General features: G+C 46.2%; 7 non-coding genes across 7 annotated transcripts; all 7 read left to right on the plus strand.

Moving 5' to 3' along the window:
• Window positions 1–23: 23 nt before the first annotated feature.
• LOC130332708 (U2 spliceosomal RNA) lies at window positions 24–214 on the plus strand. Its single transcript, XR_008875297.1, has one exon. It is a non-coding gene; the product is annotated as a U2 spliceosomal RNA (small nuclear RNA).
• Window positions 215–2,311: 2,097 nt separating this feature from the next.
• LOC130332709 (U2 spliceosomal RNA) lies at window positions 2,312–2,502 on the plus strand. The gene has a single exon (XR_008875298.1). It is a non-coding gene; the product is annotated as a U2 spliceosomal RNA (small nuclear RNA).
• Window positions 2,503–4,597: 2,095 nt separating this feature from the next.
• LOC130332710 (U2 spliceosomal RNA) lies at window positions 4,598–4,788 on the plus strand. The gene has a single exon (XR_008875299.1). It is a non-coding gene; the product is annotated as a U2 spliceosomal RNA (small nuclear RNA).
• A 2,089-nt stretch (window positions 4,789–6,877) lies between these two features.
• Window positions 6,878–7,068, plus strand: LOC130332711 (U2 spliceosomal RNA). The gene has a single exon (XR_008875300.1). It is a non-coding gene; the product is annotated as a U2 spliceosomal RNA (small nuclear RNA).
• Window positions 7,069–9,145: 2,077 nt separating this feature from the next.
• LOC130332712 (U2 spliceosomal RNA) lies at window positions 9,146–9,336 on the plus strand. Its single transcript, XR_008875301.1, has one exon. It is a non-coding gene; the product is annotated as a U2 spliceosomal RNA (small nuclear RNA).
• A 2,096-nt stretch (window positions 9,337–11,432) lies between these two features.
• Window positions 11,433–11,623, plus strand: LOC130332713 (U2 spliceosomal RNA). Its single transcript, XR_008875302.1, has one exon. It is a non-coding gene; the product is annotated as a U2 spliceosomal RNA (small nuclear RNA).
• Window positions 11,624–13,713: 2,090 nt separating this feature from the next.
• Window positions 13,714–13,904, plus strand: LOC130332714 (U2 spliceosomal RNA). Its single transcript, XR_008875303.1, has one exon. It is a non-coding gene; the product is annotated as a U2 spliceosomal RNA (small nuclear RNA).
• Window positions 13,905–14,393: the final 489 nt, after the last annotated feature.

Consider the following 14,393-nt stretch of genomic DNA (forward strand, 5'->3'; position numbering starts at 1 on the left):
TTGGGCCCGCCCCTTTCACGGTTATCGCTTCTCGGCCTTTTGGCTAAGATCAAGTGTAGTATCTGTTCTTATCAGTTTAATATCTGATACGTCCCCTATCTGGGGACCATATATTAAATGGATTTTTGAGAACGGGGGCCGATTTCGAAGCTTGCTTCCGTCGCCCTATGCATTGACCCGATATGGCAGTATCTTCGGGTACAGTGCACCACCCCCTTACAGGGTTAAAAAGAAAGATTCCTACTTTCATTGCTACCTGCTTGCTGGCTAGCCAGCTAGCCAGCCCTGTGGGCCTTGCTGCTGCTGCAGCCAAAAAACAAAAGGTGGTGCTGCTGCTGCTTCTGCTGCTTCTGCTTCTGCTTGTGTCTGGCCGCTGTTGGAGCGTCCAGGCACAGGACTTCTGCTGCTGCTGACTAAATGGCCTCCTTAATTGGATCATTTGAGTAGCCAGCACACCTGTGCAGGTAGGGCATGACATGATAGGCAGCTGCCTTGATAGCGGGTGGGTGCTGAATGTTCCTAATTGACAAAATAAGATTAATGCTTATGAAGAAATATAAAATCTCATCCCTTCCCCAATATCGCGCCACACCCCTACCCCTTAATTCCCTGGTTGAACTTGATGGACATATGTCTTTTTTCGACCGTACTAACTATGTAACTATGTAACATAACATGGGGGGGGGGGGGGGGTCTCCTGGCTGTTCACACAGGTGTGTCATTGCTGTACATTGACCATGCATTGCTTCTGTGGTATTGCAAAGGCAAAGACAAATGCTTCCAGCCATCCATTGCACTAATGGATTGGTCATCAGCTGGCTGTCTATGTCCCGCATCAATATAGACCAAAGTACAGAGGGTTAGGCTATGCTATTGTGCACCTACCTGATGCATCAGAAGGTGCGAGGCCCTTGCTAAATTCTGTGCACAGACTTTGAGATCTATACTTTAGACTGTATCTAAACCTGCTCCAACATGGACTGACATTCTGGCCTACTTTCAGCCGATGCGACTTGTCTGTCGCTGAACAGTCGCTTTTTATGTATTCAGCACCTATGTATAATGTTGTAAAAATGCTCTAGAAGCTAAAGTCGCAGAAATGTCACACATATTTGGCCTGCAACTTTCTGTGCGACAAATTCAGACAGGAAAAATCAGTATAAATCCTTAGAAAATTATCCCCCAGTGTCTCCATCTGCTGGCGGTATTGAATAAGCATTGCTGCACTGATGGGGTATGCATTAGACGAAAAAAAAGAAGAAAAAGAAGAATAATACGCCCAGAAAAGAGGCGAAAAGGAGAAAAACGTAAAAAAACGTGAAAAAAAAGTAAGAGGAAGAGAAGGGAAAAAAAGGTGGAAATGGGTTTAAAAGTGATTTCGGCGGAGAAATATATATATATATATATATATATATATATATATATATATATATATATACGCGCACACACACACATATATATAAACGTATTCTCCGTTGAGATATTGCAGCCGCTGCTGTGTCCAGGCCCAGGAGCCTTAGCACTGTGCTGTGATGTCACTCAATACCACTGACATCACTAGGTGTAAACAACATCTCTCCTTTGCTGTGTATGTGACTATGGAGCTGTTTGGTGATGTCGTCTATTATGGCCTTCATAGAAGCAACAGGAGATTGTTGCATCCATCTAGAACCCTCAGAACTACAGTGCTATGATGTCACTCACTTCCACAGGCCTTGCAGAGTGTAAACAACAACAACCCAGCTTTGTTGTGTATGTAACCATAGGGATTTGTGATGTCACCTAGAACCTTCACAGCAGCGACAGCTTTATGAGGAGCATCAGCACTGCTCTGCCTGAGCAGAACCATCACCGCCATAGGTTGTCAAATAACCCGGATTTAACCCACACAGGTAAGTCCAATGGGGTGCAGGCATGTCCTCTATGCTTACAGCTTCCCGTGGGTGTTGGTTTGATACCGTTTGGGGACAGCCAAGGAGGCATCTGCAGGCAACAAAGGTAGGTGTGTGCTTGTGTGTGTGTTTCCTATGCAGATCCTAAGCCCAGTGTCACATGCAAGTAGGAGGAGTAAGAAGGGTTCCTGGCAAATCCGGGTTATGGATTGCATTTAAAAAGGCCCCGTGGGAGTGCAATGGGCCCCTGTCTTGCTGCTTAGCAATAATGGTATGGGTTTAGGTTCTGCTGTGTGTACTGGTGGTTGACTGCCCCCCAGCCCAGAGTGTGCATGGAAAATTGTCTGGCAGCCTCCCTGACAGCAAGCAGTGATAGTGCCCATGAAGGGCACCTTGTTGGGCCCGCCCCTTTCACGGTTATCGCTTCTCGGCCTTTTGGCTAAGATCAAGTGTAGTATCTGTTCTTATCAGTTTAATATCTGATACGTCCCCTATCTGGGGACCATATATTAAATGGATTTTTGAGAACGGGGGCCGATTTCGAAGCTTGCTTCCGTCGCCCTATGCATTGACCCGATATGGCAGTATCTTCGGGTACAGTGCACCACCCCCTTACAGGGTTAAAAAGAAAGATTCCTACTTTCATTGCTACCTGCTTGCTGGCTAGCCAGCTAGCCAGCCCTGTGGGCCTTGCTGCTGCTGCAGCCAAAAAACAAAAGGTGGTGCTGCTGCTGCTTCTGCTGCTTCTGCTTCTGCTTGTGTCTGGCCGCTGTTGGAGCGTCCAGGCACAGGACTTCTGCTGCTGCTGACTAAATGGCCTCCTTAATTGGATCATTTGAGTAGCCAGCACACCTGTGCAGGTAGGGCATGACATGATAGGCAGCTGCCTTGATAGCGGGTGGGTGCTGAATGTTCCTAATTGACAAAATAAGATTAATGCTTATGAAGAAATATAAAATCTCATCCCTTCCCCAATATCGCGCCACACCCCTACCCCTTAATTCCCTGGTTGAACTTGATGGACATATGTCTTTTTTCGACCGTACTAACTATGTAACTATGTAACATAACATGGGGGGGGGGGGGGGGGTCTCCTGGCTGTTCACACAGGTGTGTCATTGCTGTACATTGACCATGCATTGCTTCTGTGGTATTGCAAAGGCAAAGACAAATGCTTCCAGCCATCCATTGCACTAATGGATTGGTCATCAGCTGGCTGTCTATGTCCCGCATCAATATAGACCAAAGTACAGAGGGTTAGGCTATGCTATTGTGCACCTACCTGATGCATCAGAAGGTGCGAGGCCCTTGCTAAATTCTGTGCACAGACTTTGAGATCTATACTTTAGACTGTATCTAAACCTGCTCCAACATGGACTGACATTCTGGCCTACTTTCAGCCGATGCGACTTGTCTGTCGCTGAACAGTCGCTTTTTATGTATTCAGCACCTATGTATAATGTTGTAAAAATGCTCTAGAAGCTAAAGTCGCAGAAATGTCACACATATTTGGCCTGCAACTTTCTGTGCGACAAATTCAGACAGGAAAAATCAGTATAAATCCTTAGAAAATTATCCCCCAGTGTCTCCATCTGCTGGCGGTATTGAATAAGCATTGCTGCACTGATGGGGTATGCATTAGACGAAAAAAAAGAAGAAAAAGAAGAATAATACGCCCAGAAAAGAGGCGAAAAGGAGAAAAACGTAAAAAAACGTGAAAAAAAAGTAAGAGGAAGAGAAGGGAAAAAAAGGTGGAAATGGGTTTAAAAGTGATTTCGGCGGAGAAATATATATATATATATATATATATATATATATATATATATATACGCGCACACACACACATATATATAAACGTATTCTCCGTTGAGATATTGCAGCCGCTGCTGTGTCCAGGCCCAGGAGCCTTAGCACTGTGCTGTGATGTCACTCAATACCACTGACATCACTAGGTGTAAACAACATCTCTCCTTTGCTGTGTATGTGACTATGGAGCTGTTTGGTGATGTCGTCTATTATGGCCTTCATAGAAGCAACAGGAGATTGTTGCATCCATCTAGAACCCTCAGAACTACAGTGCTATGATGTCACTCACTTCCACAGGCCTTGCAGAGTGTAAACAACAACAACAACCCAGCTTTGTTGTGTATGTAACCATAGGGATTTGTGATGTCACCTAGAACCTTCACAGCAGCGACAGCTTTATGAGGAGCATCAGCACTGCTCTGCCTGAGCAGAACCATCACCGCCATAGGTTGTCAAATAACCCGGATTTAACCCACACAGGTAAGTCCAATGGGGTGCAGGCATGTCCTCTATGCTTACAGCTTCCCGTGGGTGTTGGTTTGATACCGTTTGGGGACAGCCAAGGAGGCATCTGCAGGCAACAAAGGTAGGTGTGTGCTTGTGTGTGTGTTTCCTATGCAGATCCTAAGCCCAGTGTCACATGCAAGTAGGAGGAGTAAGAAGGGTTCCTGGCAAATCCGGGTTATGGATTGCATTTAAAAAGGCCCCGTGGGAGTGCAATGGGCCCCTGTCTTGCTGCTTAGCAATAATGGTATGGGTTTAGGTTCTGCTGTGTGTACTGGTGGTTGACTGCCCCCCAGCCCAGAGTGTGCATGGAAAATTGTCTGGCAGCCTCCCTGACAGCAAGCAGTGATAGTGCCCATGAAGGGCACCTTGTTGGGCCCGCCCCTTTCACGGTTATCGCTTCTCGGCCTTTTGGCTAAGATCAAGTGTAGTATCTGTTCTTATCAGTTTAATATCTGATACGTCCCCTATCTGGGGACCATATATTAAATGGATTTTTGAGAACGGGGGCCGATTTCGAAGCTTGCTTCCGTCGCCCTATGCATTGACCCGATATGGCAGTATCTTCGGGTACAGTGCACCACCCCCTTACAGGGTTAAAAAGAAAGATTCCTACTTTCATTGCTACCTGCTTGCTGGCTAGCCAGCTAGCCAGCCCTGTGGGCCTTGCTGCTGCTGCAGCCAAAAAACAAAAGGTGGTGCTGCTGCTGCTTCTGCTGCTTCTGCTTCTGCTTGTGTCTGGCCGCTGTTGGAGCGTCCAGGCACAGGACTTCTGCTGCTGCTGACTAAATGGCCTCCTTAATTGGATCATTTGAGTAGCCAGCACACCTGTGCAGGTAGGGCATGACATGATAGGCAGCTGCCTTGATAGCGGGTGGGTGCTGAATGTTCCTAATTGACAAAATAAGATTAATGCTTATGAAGAAATATAAAATCTCATCCCTTCCCCAATATCGCGCCACACCCCTACCCCTTAATTCCCTGGTTGAACTTGATGGACATATGTCTTTTTTCGACCGTACTAACTATGTAACTATGTAACATAACATGGGGGGGGGGGGGGTCTCCTGGCTGTTCACACAGGTGTGTCATTGCTGTACATTGACCATGCATTGCTTTTGTGGTATTGCAAAGGCAAAGACAAATGCTTCCAGCCATCCATTGCACTAATGGATTGGTCATCAGCTGGCTGTCTATGTCCCGCATCAATATAGACCAAAGTACAGAGGGTTAGGCTATGCTATTGTGCACCTACCTGATGCATCAGAAGGTGCGAGGCCCTTGCTAAATTCTGTGCACAGACTTTGAGATCTATACTTTAGACTGTATCTAAACCTGCTCCAACATGGACTGACATTCTGGCCTACTTTCAGCCGATGCGACTTGTCTGTCGCTGAACAGTCGCTTTTTATGTATTCAGCACCTATGTATAATGTTGTAAAAATGCTCTAGAAGCTAAAGTCGCAGAAATGTCACACATATTTGGCCTGCAACTTTCTGTGCGACAAATTCAGACAGGAAAAATCAGTATAAATCCTTAGAAAATTATCCCCCAGTGTCTCCATCTGCTGGCGGTATTGAATAAGCATTGCTGCACTGATGGGGTATGCATTAGACGAAAAAAAAGAAGAAAAAGAAGAATAATACGCCCAGAAAAGAGGCGAAAAGGAGAAAAACGTAAAAAAACGTGAAAAAAAAGTAAGAGGAAGAGAAGGGAAAAAAAGGTGGAAATGGGTTTAAAAGTGATTTCGGCGGAGAAATATATATATATATATATATATATATATATATATATATATATACGCGCACACACACACATATATATAAACGTATTCTCCGTTGAGATATTGCAGCCGCTGCTGTGTCCAGGCCCAGGAGCCTTAGCACTGTGCTGTGATGTCACTCAATACCACTGACATCACTAGGTGTAAACAACATCTCTCCTTTGCTGTGTATGTGACTATGGAGCTGTTTGGTGATGTCGTCTATTATGGCCTTCATAGAAGCAACAGGAGATTGTTGCATCCATCTAGAACCCTCAGAACTACAGTGCTATGATGTCACTCACTTCCACAGGCCTTGCAGAGTGTAAACAACAACAACCCAGCTTTGTTGTGTATGTAACCATAGGGATTTGTGATGTCACCTAGAACCTTCACAGCAGCGACAGCTTTATGAGGAGCATCAGCACTGCTCTGCCTGAGCAGAACCATCACCGCCATAGGTTGTCAAATAACCCGGATTTAACCCACACAGGTAAGTCCAATGGGGTGCAGGCATGTCCTCTATGCTTACAGCTTCCCGTGGGTGTTGGTTTGATACCGTTTGGGGACAGCCAAGGAGGCATCTGCAGGCAACAAAGGTAGGTGTGTGCTTGTGTGTGTGTTTCCTATGCAGATCCTAAGCCCAGTGTCACATGCAAGTAGGAGGAGTAAGAAGGGTTCCTGGCAAATCCGGGTTATGGATTGCATTTAAAAAGGCCCCGTGGGAGTGCAATGGGCCCCTGTCTTGCTGCTTAGCAATAATGGTATGGGTTTAGGTTCTGCTGTGTGTACTGGTGGTTGACTGCCCCCCAGCCCAGAGTGTGCATGGAAAATTGTCTGGCAGCCTCCCTGACAGCAAGCAGTGATAGTGCCCATGAAGGGCACCTTGTTGGGCCCGCCCCTTTCACGGTTATCGCTTCTCGGCCTTTTGGCTAAGATCAAGTGTAGTATCTGTTCTTATCAGTTTAATATCTGATACGTCCCCTATCTGGGGACCATATATTAAATGGATTTTTGAGAACGGGGGCCGATTTCGAAGCTTGCTTCCGTCGCCCTATGCATTGACCCGATATGGCAGTATCTTCGGGTACAGTGCACCACCCCCTTACAGGGTTAAAAAGAAAGATTCCTACTTTCATTGCTACCTGCTTGCTGGCTAGCCAGCTAGCCAGCCCTGTGGGCCTTGCTGCTGCTGCAGCCAAAAAACAAAAGGTGGTGCTGCTGCTGCTTCTGCTGCTTCTGCTTCTGCTTGTGTCTGGCCGCTGTTGGAGCGTCCAGGCACAGGACTTCTGCTGCTGCTGACTAAATGGCCTCCTTAATTGGATCATTTGAGTAGCCAGCACACCTGTGCAGGTAGGGCATGACATGATAGGCAGCTGCCTTGATAGCGGGTGGGTGCTGAATGTTCCTAATTGACAAAATAAGATTAATGCTTATGAAGAAATATAAAATCTCATCCCTTCCCCAATATCGCGCCACACCCCTACCCCTTAATTCCCTGGTTGAACTTGATGGACATATGTCTTTTTTCGACCGTACTAACTATGTAACTATGTAACATAACATGGGGGGGGGGGGGGTCTCCTGGCTGTTCACACAGGTGTGTCATTGCTGTACATTGACCATGCATTGCTTCTGTGGTATTGCAAAGGCAAAGACAAATGCTTCCAGCCATCCATTGCACTAATGGATTGGTCATCAGCTGGCTGTCTATGTCCCGCATCAATATAGACCAAAGTACAGAGGGTTAGGCTATGCTATTGTGCACCTACCTGATGCATCAGAAGGTGCGAGGCCCTTGCTAAATTCTGTGCACAGACTTTGAGATCTATACTTTAGACTGTATCTAAACCTGCTCCAACATGGACTGACATTCTGGCCTACTTTCAGCCGATGCGACTTGTCTGTCGCTGAACAGTCGCTTTTTATGTATTCAGCACCTATGTATAATGTTGTAAAAATGCTCTAGAAGCTAAAGTCGCAGAAATGTCACACATATTTGGCCTGCAACTTTCTGTGCGACAAATTCAGACAGGAAAAATCAGTATAAATCCTTAGAAAATTATCCCCCAGTGTCTCCATCTGCTGGCGGTATTGAATAAGCATTGCTGCACTGATGGGGTATGCATTAGACGAAAAAAAAGAAGAAAAAGAAGAATAATACGCCCAGAAAAGAGGCGAAAAGGAGAAAAACGTAAAAAAACGTGAAAAAAAAGTAAGAGGAAGAGAAGGGAAAAAAAGGTGGAAATGGGTTTAAAAGTGATTTCGGCGGAGAAATATATATATATATATATATATATATATATACGCGCACACACACACATATATATAAACGTATTCTCCGTTGAGATATTGCAGCCGCTGCTGTGTCCAGGCCCAGGAGCCTTAGCACTGTGCTGTGATGTCACTCAATACCACTGACATCACTAGGTGTAAACAACATCTCTCCTTTGCTGTGTATGTGACTATGGAGCTGTTTGGTGATGTCGTCTATTATGGCCTTCATAGAAGCAACAGGAGATTGTTGCATCCATCTAGAACCCTCAGAACTACAGTGCTATGATGTCACTCACTTCCACAGGCCTTGCAGAGTGTAAACAACAACAACCCAGCTTTGTTGTGTATGTAACCATAGGGATTTGTGATGTCACCTAGAACCTTCACAGCAGCGACAGCTTTATGAGGAGCATCAGCACTGCTCTGCCTGAGCAGAACCATCACCGCCATAGGTTGTCAAATAACCCGGATTTAACCCACACAGGTAAGTCCAATGGGGTGCAGGCATGTCCTCTATGCTTACAGCTTCCCGTGGGTGTTGGTTTGATACCGTTTGGGGACAGCCAAGGAGGCATCTGCAGGCAACAAAGGTAGGTGTGTGCTTGTGTGTGTGTTTCCTATGCAGATCCTAAGCCCAGTGTCACATGCAAGTAGGAGGAGTAAGAAGGGTTCCTGGCAAATCCGGGTTATGGATTGCATTTAAAAAGGCCCCGTGGGAGTGCAATGGGCCCCTGTCTTGCTGCTTAGCAATAATGGTATGGGTTTAGGTTCTGCTGTGTGTACTGGTGGTTGACTGCCCCCCAGCCCAGAGTGTGCATGGAAAATTGTCTGGCAGCCTCCCTGACAGCAAGCAGTGATAGTGCCCATGAAGGGCACCTTGTTGGGCCCGCCCCTTTCACGGTTATCGCTTCTCGGCCTTTTGGCTAAGATCAAGTGTAGTATCTGTTCTTATCAGTTTAATATCTGATACGTCCCCTATCTGGGGACCATATATTAAATGGATTTTTGAGAACGGGGGCCGATTTCGAAGCTTGCTTCCGTCGCCCTATGCATTGACCCGATATGGCAGTATCTTCGGGTACAGTGCACCACCCCCTTACAGGGTTAAAAAGAAAGATTCCTACTTTCATTGCTACCTGCTTGCTGGCTAGCCAGCTAGCCAGCCCTGTGGGCCTTGCTGCTGCTGCAGCCAAAAAACAAAAGGTGGTGCTGCTGCTGCTTCTGCTGCTTCTGCTTCTGCTTGTGTCTGGCCGCTGTTGGAGCGTCCAGGCACAGGACTTCTGCTGCTGCTGACTAAATGGCCTCCTTAATTGGATCATTTGAGTAGCCAGCACACCTGTGCAGGTAGGGCATGACATGATAGGCAGCTGCCTTGATAGCGGGTGGGTGCTGAATGTTCCTAATTGACAAAATAAGATTAATGCTTATGAAGAAATATAAAATCTCATCCCTTCCCCAATATCGCGCCACACCCCTACCCCTTAATTCCCTGGTTGAACTTGATGGACATATGTCTTTTTTCGACCGTACTAACTATGTAACTATGTAACATAACATGGGGGGGGGGGGGGTCTCCTGGCTGTTCACACAGGTGTGTCATTGCTGTACATTGACCATGCATTGCTTCTGTGGTATTGCAAAGGCAAAGACAAATGCTTCCAGCCATCCATTGCACTAATGGATTGGTCATCAGCTGGCTGTCTATGTCCCGCATCAATATAGACCAAAGTACAGAGGGTTAGGCTATGCTATTGTGCACCTACCTGATGCATCAGAAGGTGCGAGGCCCTTGCTAAATTCTGTGCACAGACTTTGAGATCTATACTTTAGACTGTATCTAAACCTGCTCCAACATGGACTGACATTCTGGCCTACTTTCAGCCGATGCGACTTGTCTGTCGCTGAACAGTCGCTTTTTATGTATTCAGCACCTATGTATAATGTTGTAAAAATGCTCTAGAAGCTAAAGTCGCAGAAATGTCACACATATTTGGCCTGCAACTTTCTGTGCGACAAATTCAGACAGGAAAAATCAGTATAAATCCTTAGAAAATTATCCCCCAGTGTCTCCATCTGCTGGCGGTATTGAATAAGCATTGCTGCACTGATGGGGTATGCATTAGACGAAAAAAAAAGAAGAAAAAGAAGAATAATACGCCCAGAAAAGAGGCGAAAAGGAGAAAAACGTAAAAAAACGTGAAAAAAAAGTAAGAGGAAGAGAAGGGAAAAAAAGGTGGAAATGGGTTTAAAAGTGATTTCGGCGGAGAAATATATATATATATATATATATATATATATATATATATATATATATATACGCGCACACACACACATATATATAAACGTATTCTCCGTTGAGATATTGCAGCCGCTGCTGTGTCCAGGCCCAGGAGCCTTAGCACTGTGCTGTGATGTCACTCAATACCACTGACATCACTAGGTGTAAACAACATCTCTCCTTTGCTGTGTATGTGACTATGGAGCTGTTTGGTGATGTCGTCTATTATGGCCTTCATAGAAGCAACAGGAGATTGTTGCATCCATCTAGAACCCTCAGAACTACAGTGCTATGATGTCACTCACTTCCACAGGCCTTGCAGAGTGTAAACAACAACAACCCAGCTTTGTTGTGTATGTAACCATAGGGATTTGTGATGTCACCTAGAACCTTCACAGCAGCGACAGCTTTATGAGGAGCATCAGCACTGCTCTGCCTGAGCAGAACCATCACCGCCATAGGTTGTCAAATAACCCGGATTTAACCCACACAGGTAAGTCCAATGGGGTGCAGGCATGTCCTCTATGCTTACAGCTTCCCGTGGGTGTTGGTTTGATACCGTTTGGGGACAGCCAAGGAGGCATCTGCAGGCAACAAAGGTAGGTGTGTGCTTGTGTGTGTGTTTCCTATGCAGATCCTAAGCCCAGTGTCACATGCAAGTAGGAGGAGTAAGAAGGGTTCCTGGCAAATCCGGGTTATGGATTGCATTTAAAAAGGCCCCGTGGGAGTGCAATGGGCCCCTGTCTTGCTGCTTGGCAATAATGGTATGGGTTTAGGTTCTGCTGTGTGTACTGGTGGTTGACTGCCCCCCAGCCCAGAGTGTGCATGGAAAATTGTCTGGCAGCCTCCCTGACAGCAAGCAGTGATAGTGCCCATGAAGGGCACCTTGTTGGGCCCGCCCCTTTCACGGTTATCGCTTCTCGGCCTTTTGGCTAAGATCAAGTGTAGTATCTGTTCTTATCAGTTTAATATCTGATACGTCCCCTATCTGGGGACCATATATTAAATGGATTTTTGAGAACGGGGGCCGATTTCGAAGCTTGCTTCCGTCGCCCTATGCATTGACCCGATATGGCAGTATCTTCGGGTACAGTGCACCACCCCCTTACAGGGTTAAAAAGAAAGATTCCTACTTTCATTGCTACCTGCTTGCTGGCTAGCCAGCTAGCCAGCCCTGTGGGCCTTGCTGCTGCTGCAGCCAAAAAACAAAAGGTGGTGCTGCTGCTGCTTCTGCTGCTTCTGCTTCTGCTTGTGTCTGGCCGCTGTTGGAGCGTCCAGGCACAGGACTTCTGCTGCTGCTGACTAAATGGCCTCCTTAATTGGATCATTTGAGTAGCCAGCACACCTGTGCAGGTAGGGCATGACATGATAGGCAGCTGCCTTGATAGCGGGTGGGTGCTGAATGTTCCTAATTGACAAAATAAGATTAATGCTTATGAAGAAATATAAAATCTCATCCCTTCCCCAATATCGCGCCACACCCCTACCCCTTAATTCCCTGGTTGAACTTGATGGACATATGTCTTTTTTCGACCGTACTAACTATGTAACTATGTAACATAACATGGGGGGGGGGGGGGGTCTCCTGGCTGTTCACACAGGTGTGTCATTGCTGTACATTGACCATGCATTGCTTCTGTGGTATTGCAAAGGCAAAGACAAATGCTTCCAGCCATCCATTGCACTAATGGATTGGTCATCAGCTGGCTGTCTATGTCCCGCATCAATATAGACCAAAGTACAGAGGGTTAGGCTATGCTATTGTGCACCTACCTGATGCATCAGAAGGTGCGAGGCCCTTGCTAAATTCTGTGCACAGACTTTGAGATCTATACTTTAGACTGTATCTAAACCTGCTCCAACATGGACTGACATTCTGGCCTACTTTCAGCCGATGCGACTTGTCTGTCGCTGAACAGTCGCTTTTTATGTATTCAGCACCTATGTATAATGTTGTAAAAATGCTCTAGAAGCTAAAGTCGCAGAAATGTCACACATATTTGGCCTGCAACTTTCTGTGCGACAAATTCAGACAGGAAAAATCAGTATAAATCCTTAGAAAATTATCCCCCAGTGTCTCCATCTGCTGGCGGTATTGAATAAGCATTGCTGCACTGATGGGGTATGCATTAGACGAAAAAAAAGAAGAAAAAGAAGAATAATACGCCCAGAAAAGAGGCGAAAAGGAGAAAAACGTAAAAAAACGTGAAAAAAAAGTAAGAGGAAGAGAAGGGAAAAAAAGGTGGAAATGGGTTTAAAAGTGATTTCGGCGGAGAAATATATATATATATATATATATATATATATATATATATATATACGCGCACACACACACATATATATAAACGTATTCTCCGTTGAGATATTGCAGCCGCTGCTGTGTCCAGGCCCAGGAGCCTTAGCACTGTGCTGTGATGTCACTCAATACCACTGACATCACTAGGTGTAAACAACATCTCTCCTTTGCTGTGTATGTGACTATGGAGCTGTTTGGTGATGTCGTCTATTATGGCCTCCATAGAAGCAACAGGAGATTGTTGCATCCATCTAGAACCCTCAGAACTACAGTGCTATGATGTCACTCACTTCCACAGGCCTTGCAGAGTGTAAACAACAACAACCCAGCTTTGTTGTGTATGTAACCATAGGGATTTGTGATGTCACCTAGAACCTTCACAGCAGCGACAGCTTTATGAGGAGCATCAGCACTGCTCTGCCTGAGCAGAACCATCACCGCCATAGGTTGTCAAATAACCCGGATTTAACCCACACAGGTAAGTCCAATGGGGTGCAGGCATGTCCTCTATGCTTACAGCTTCCCGTGGGTGTTGGTTTGATACCGTTTGGGGACAGCCAAGGAGGCATCTGCAGGCAACAAAGGTAGGTGTGTGCTTGTGTGTGTGTTTCCTATGCAGATCCTAAGCCCAGTGTCACATGCAAGTAGGAGGAGTAAGAAGGGTTCCTGGCAAATCCGGGTTATGGATTGCATTTAAAAAGGCCCCGTGGGAGTGCAATGGGCCCCTGTCTTGCTGCTTAGCAATAATGGTATGGGTTTAGGTTCTGCTGTGTGTACTGGTGGTTGACTGCCCCCCAGCCCAGAGTGTGCATGGAAAATTGTCTGGCAGCCTCCCTGACAGCAAGCAGTGATAGTGCCCATGAAGGGCACCTTGTTGGGCCCGCCCCTTTCACGGTTATCGCTTCTCGGCCTTTTGGCTAAGATCAAGTGTAGTATCTGTTCTTATCAGTTTAATATCTGATACGTCCCCTATCTGGGGACCATATATTAAATGGATTTTTGAGAACGGGGGCCGATTTCGAAGCTTGCTTCCGTCGCCCTATGCATTGACCCGATATGGCAGTATCTTCGGGTACAGTGCACCACCCCCTTACAGGGTTAAAAAGAAAGATTCCTACTTTCATTGCTACCTGCTTGCTGGCTAGCCAGCTAGCCAGCCCTGTGGGCCTTGCTGCTGCTGCAGCCAAAAAACAAAAGGTGGTGCTGCTGCTGCTTCTGCTGCTTCTGCTTCTGCTTGTGTCTGGCCGCTGTTGGAGCGTCCAGGCACAGGACTTCTGCTGCTGCTGACTAAATGGCCTCCTTAATTGGATCATTTGAGTAGCCAGCACACCTGTGCAGGTAGGGCATGACATGATAGGCAGCTGCCTTGATAGCGGGTGGGTGCTGAATGTTCCTAATTGACAAAATAAGATTAATGCTTATGAAGAAATATAAAATCTCATCCCTTCCCCAATATCGCGCCACACCCCTACCCCTTAATTCCCTGGTTGAACTTGATGGACATATGTCTTTTTTCGACCGTACTAACTATGTAACTATGTAACATAACATGGGGGGGGGGGGGGTCTCCTGGCTGT

Source organism: Hyla sarda, unplaced genomic scaffold (assembly GCF_029499605.1).
Source record: "Hyla sarda isolate aHylSar1 unplaced genomic scaffold, aHylSar1.hap1 scaffold_387, whole genome shotgun sequence".
In the NCBI taxonomy this organism is placed as follows: domain Eukaryota; kingdom Metazoa; phylum Chordata; class Amphibia; order Anura; family Hylidae; genus Hyla; species Hyla sarda.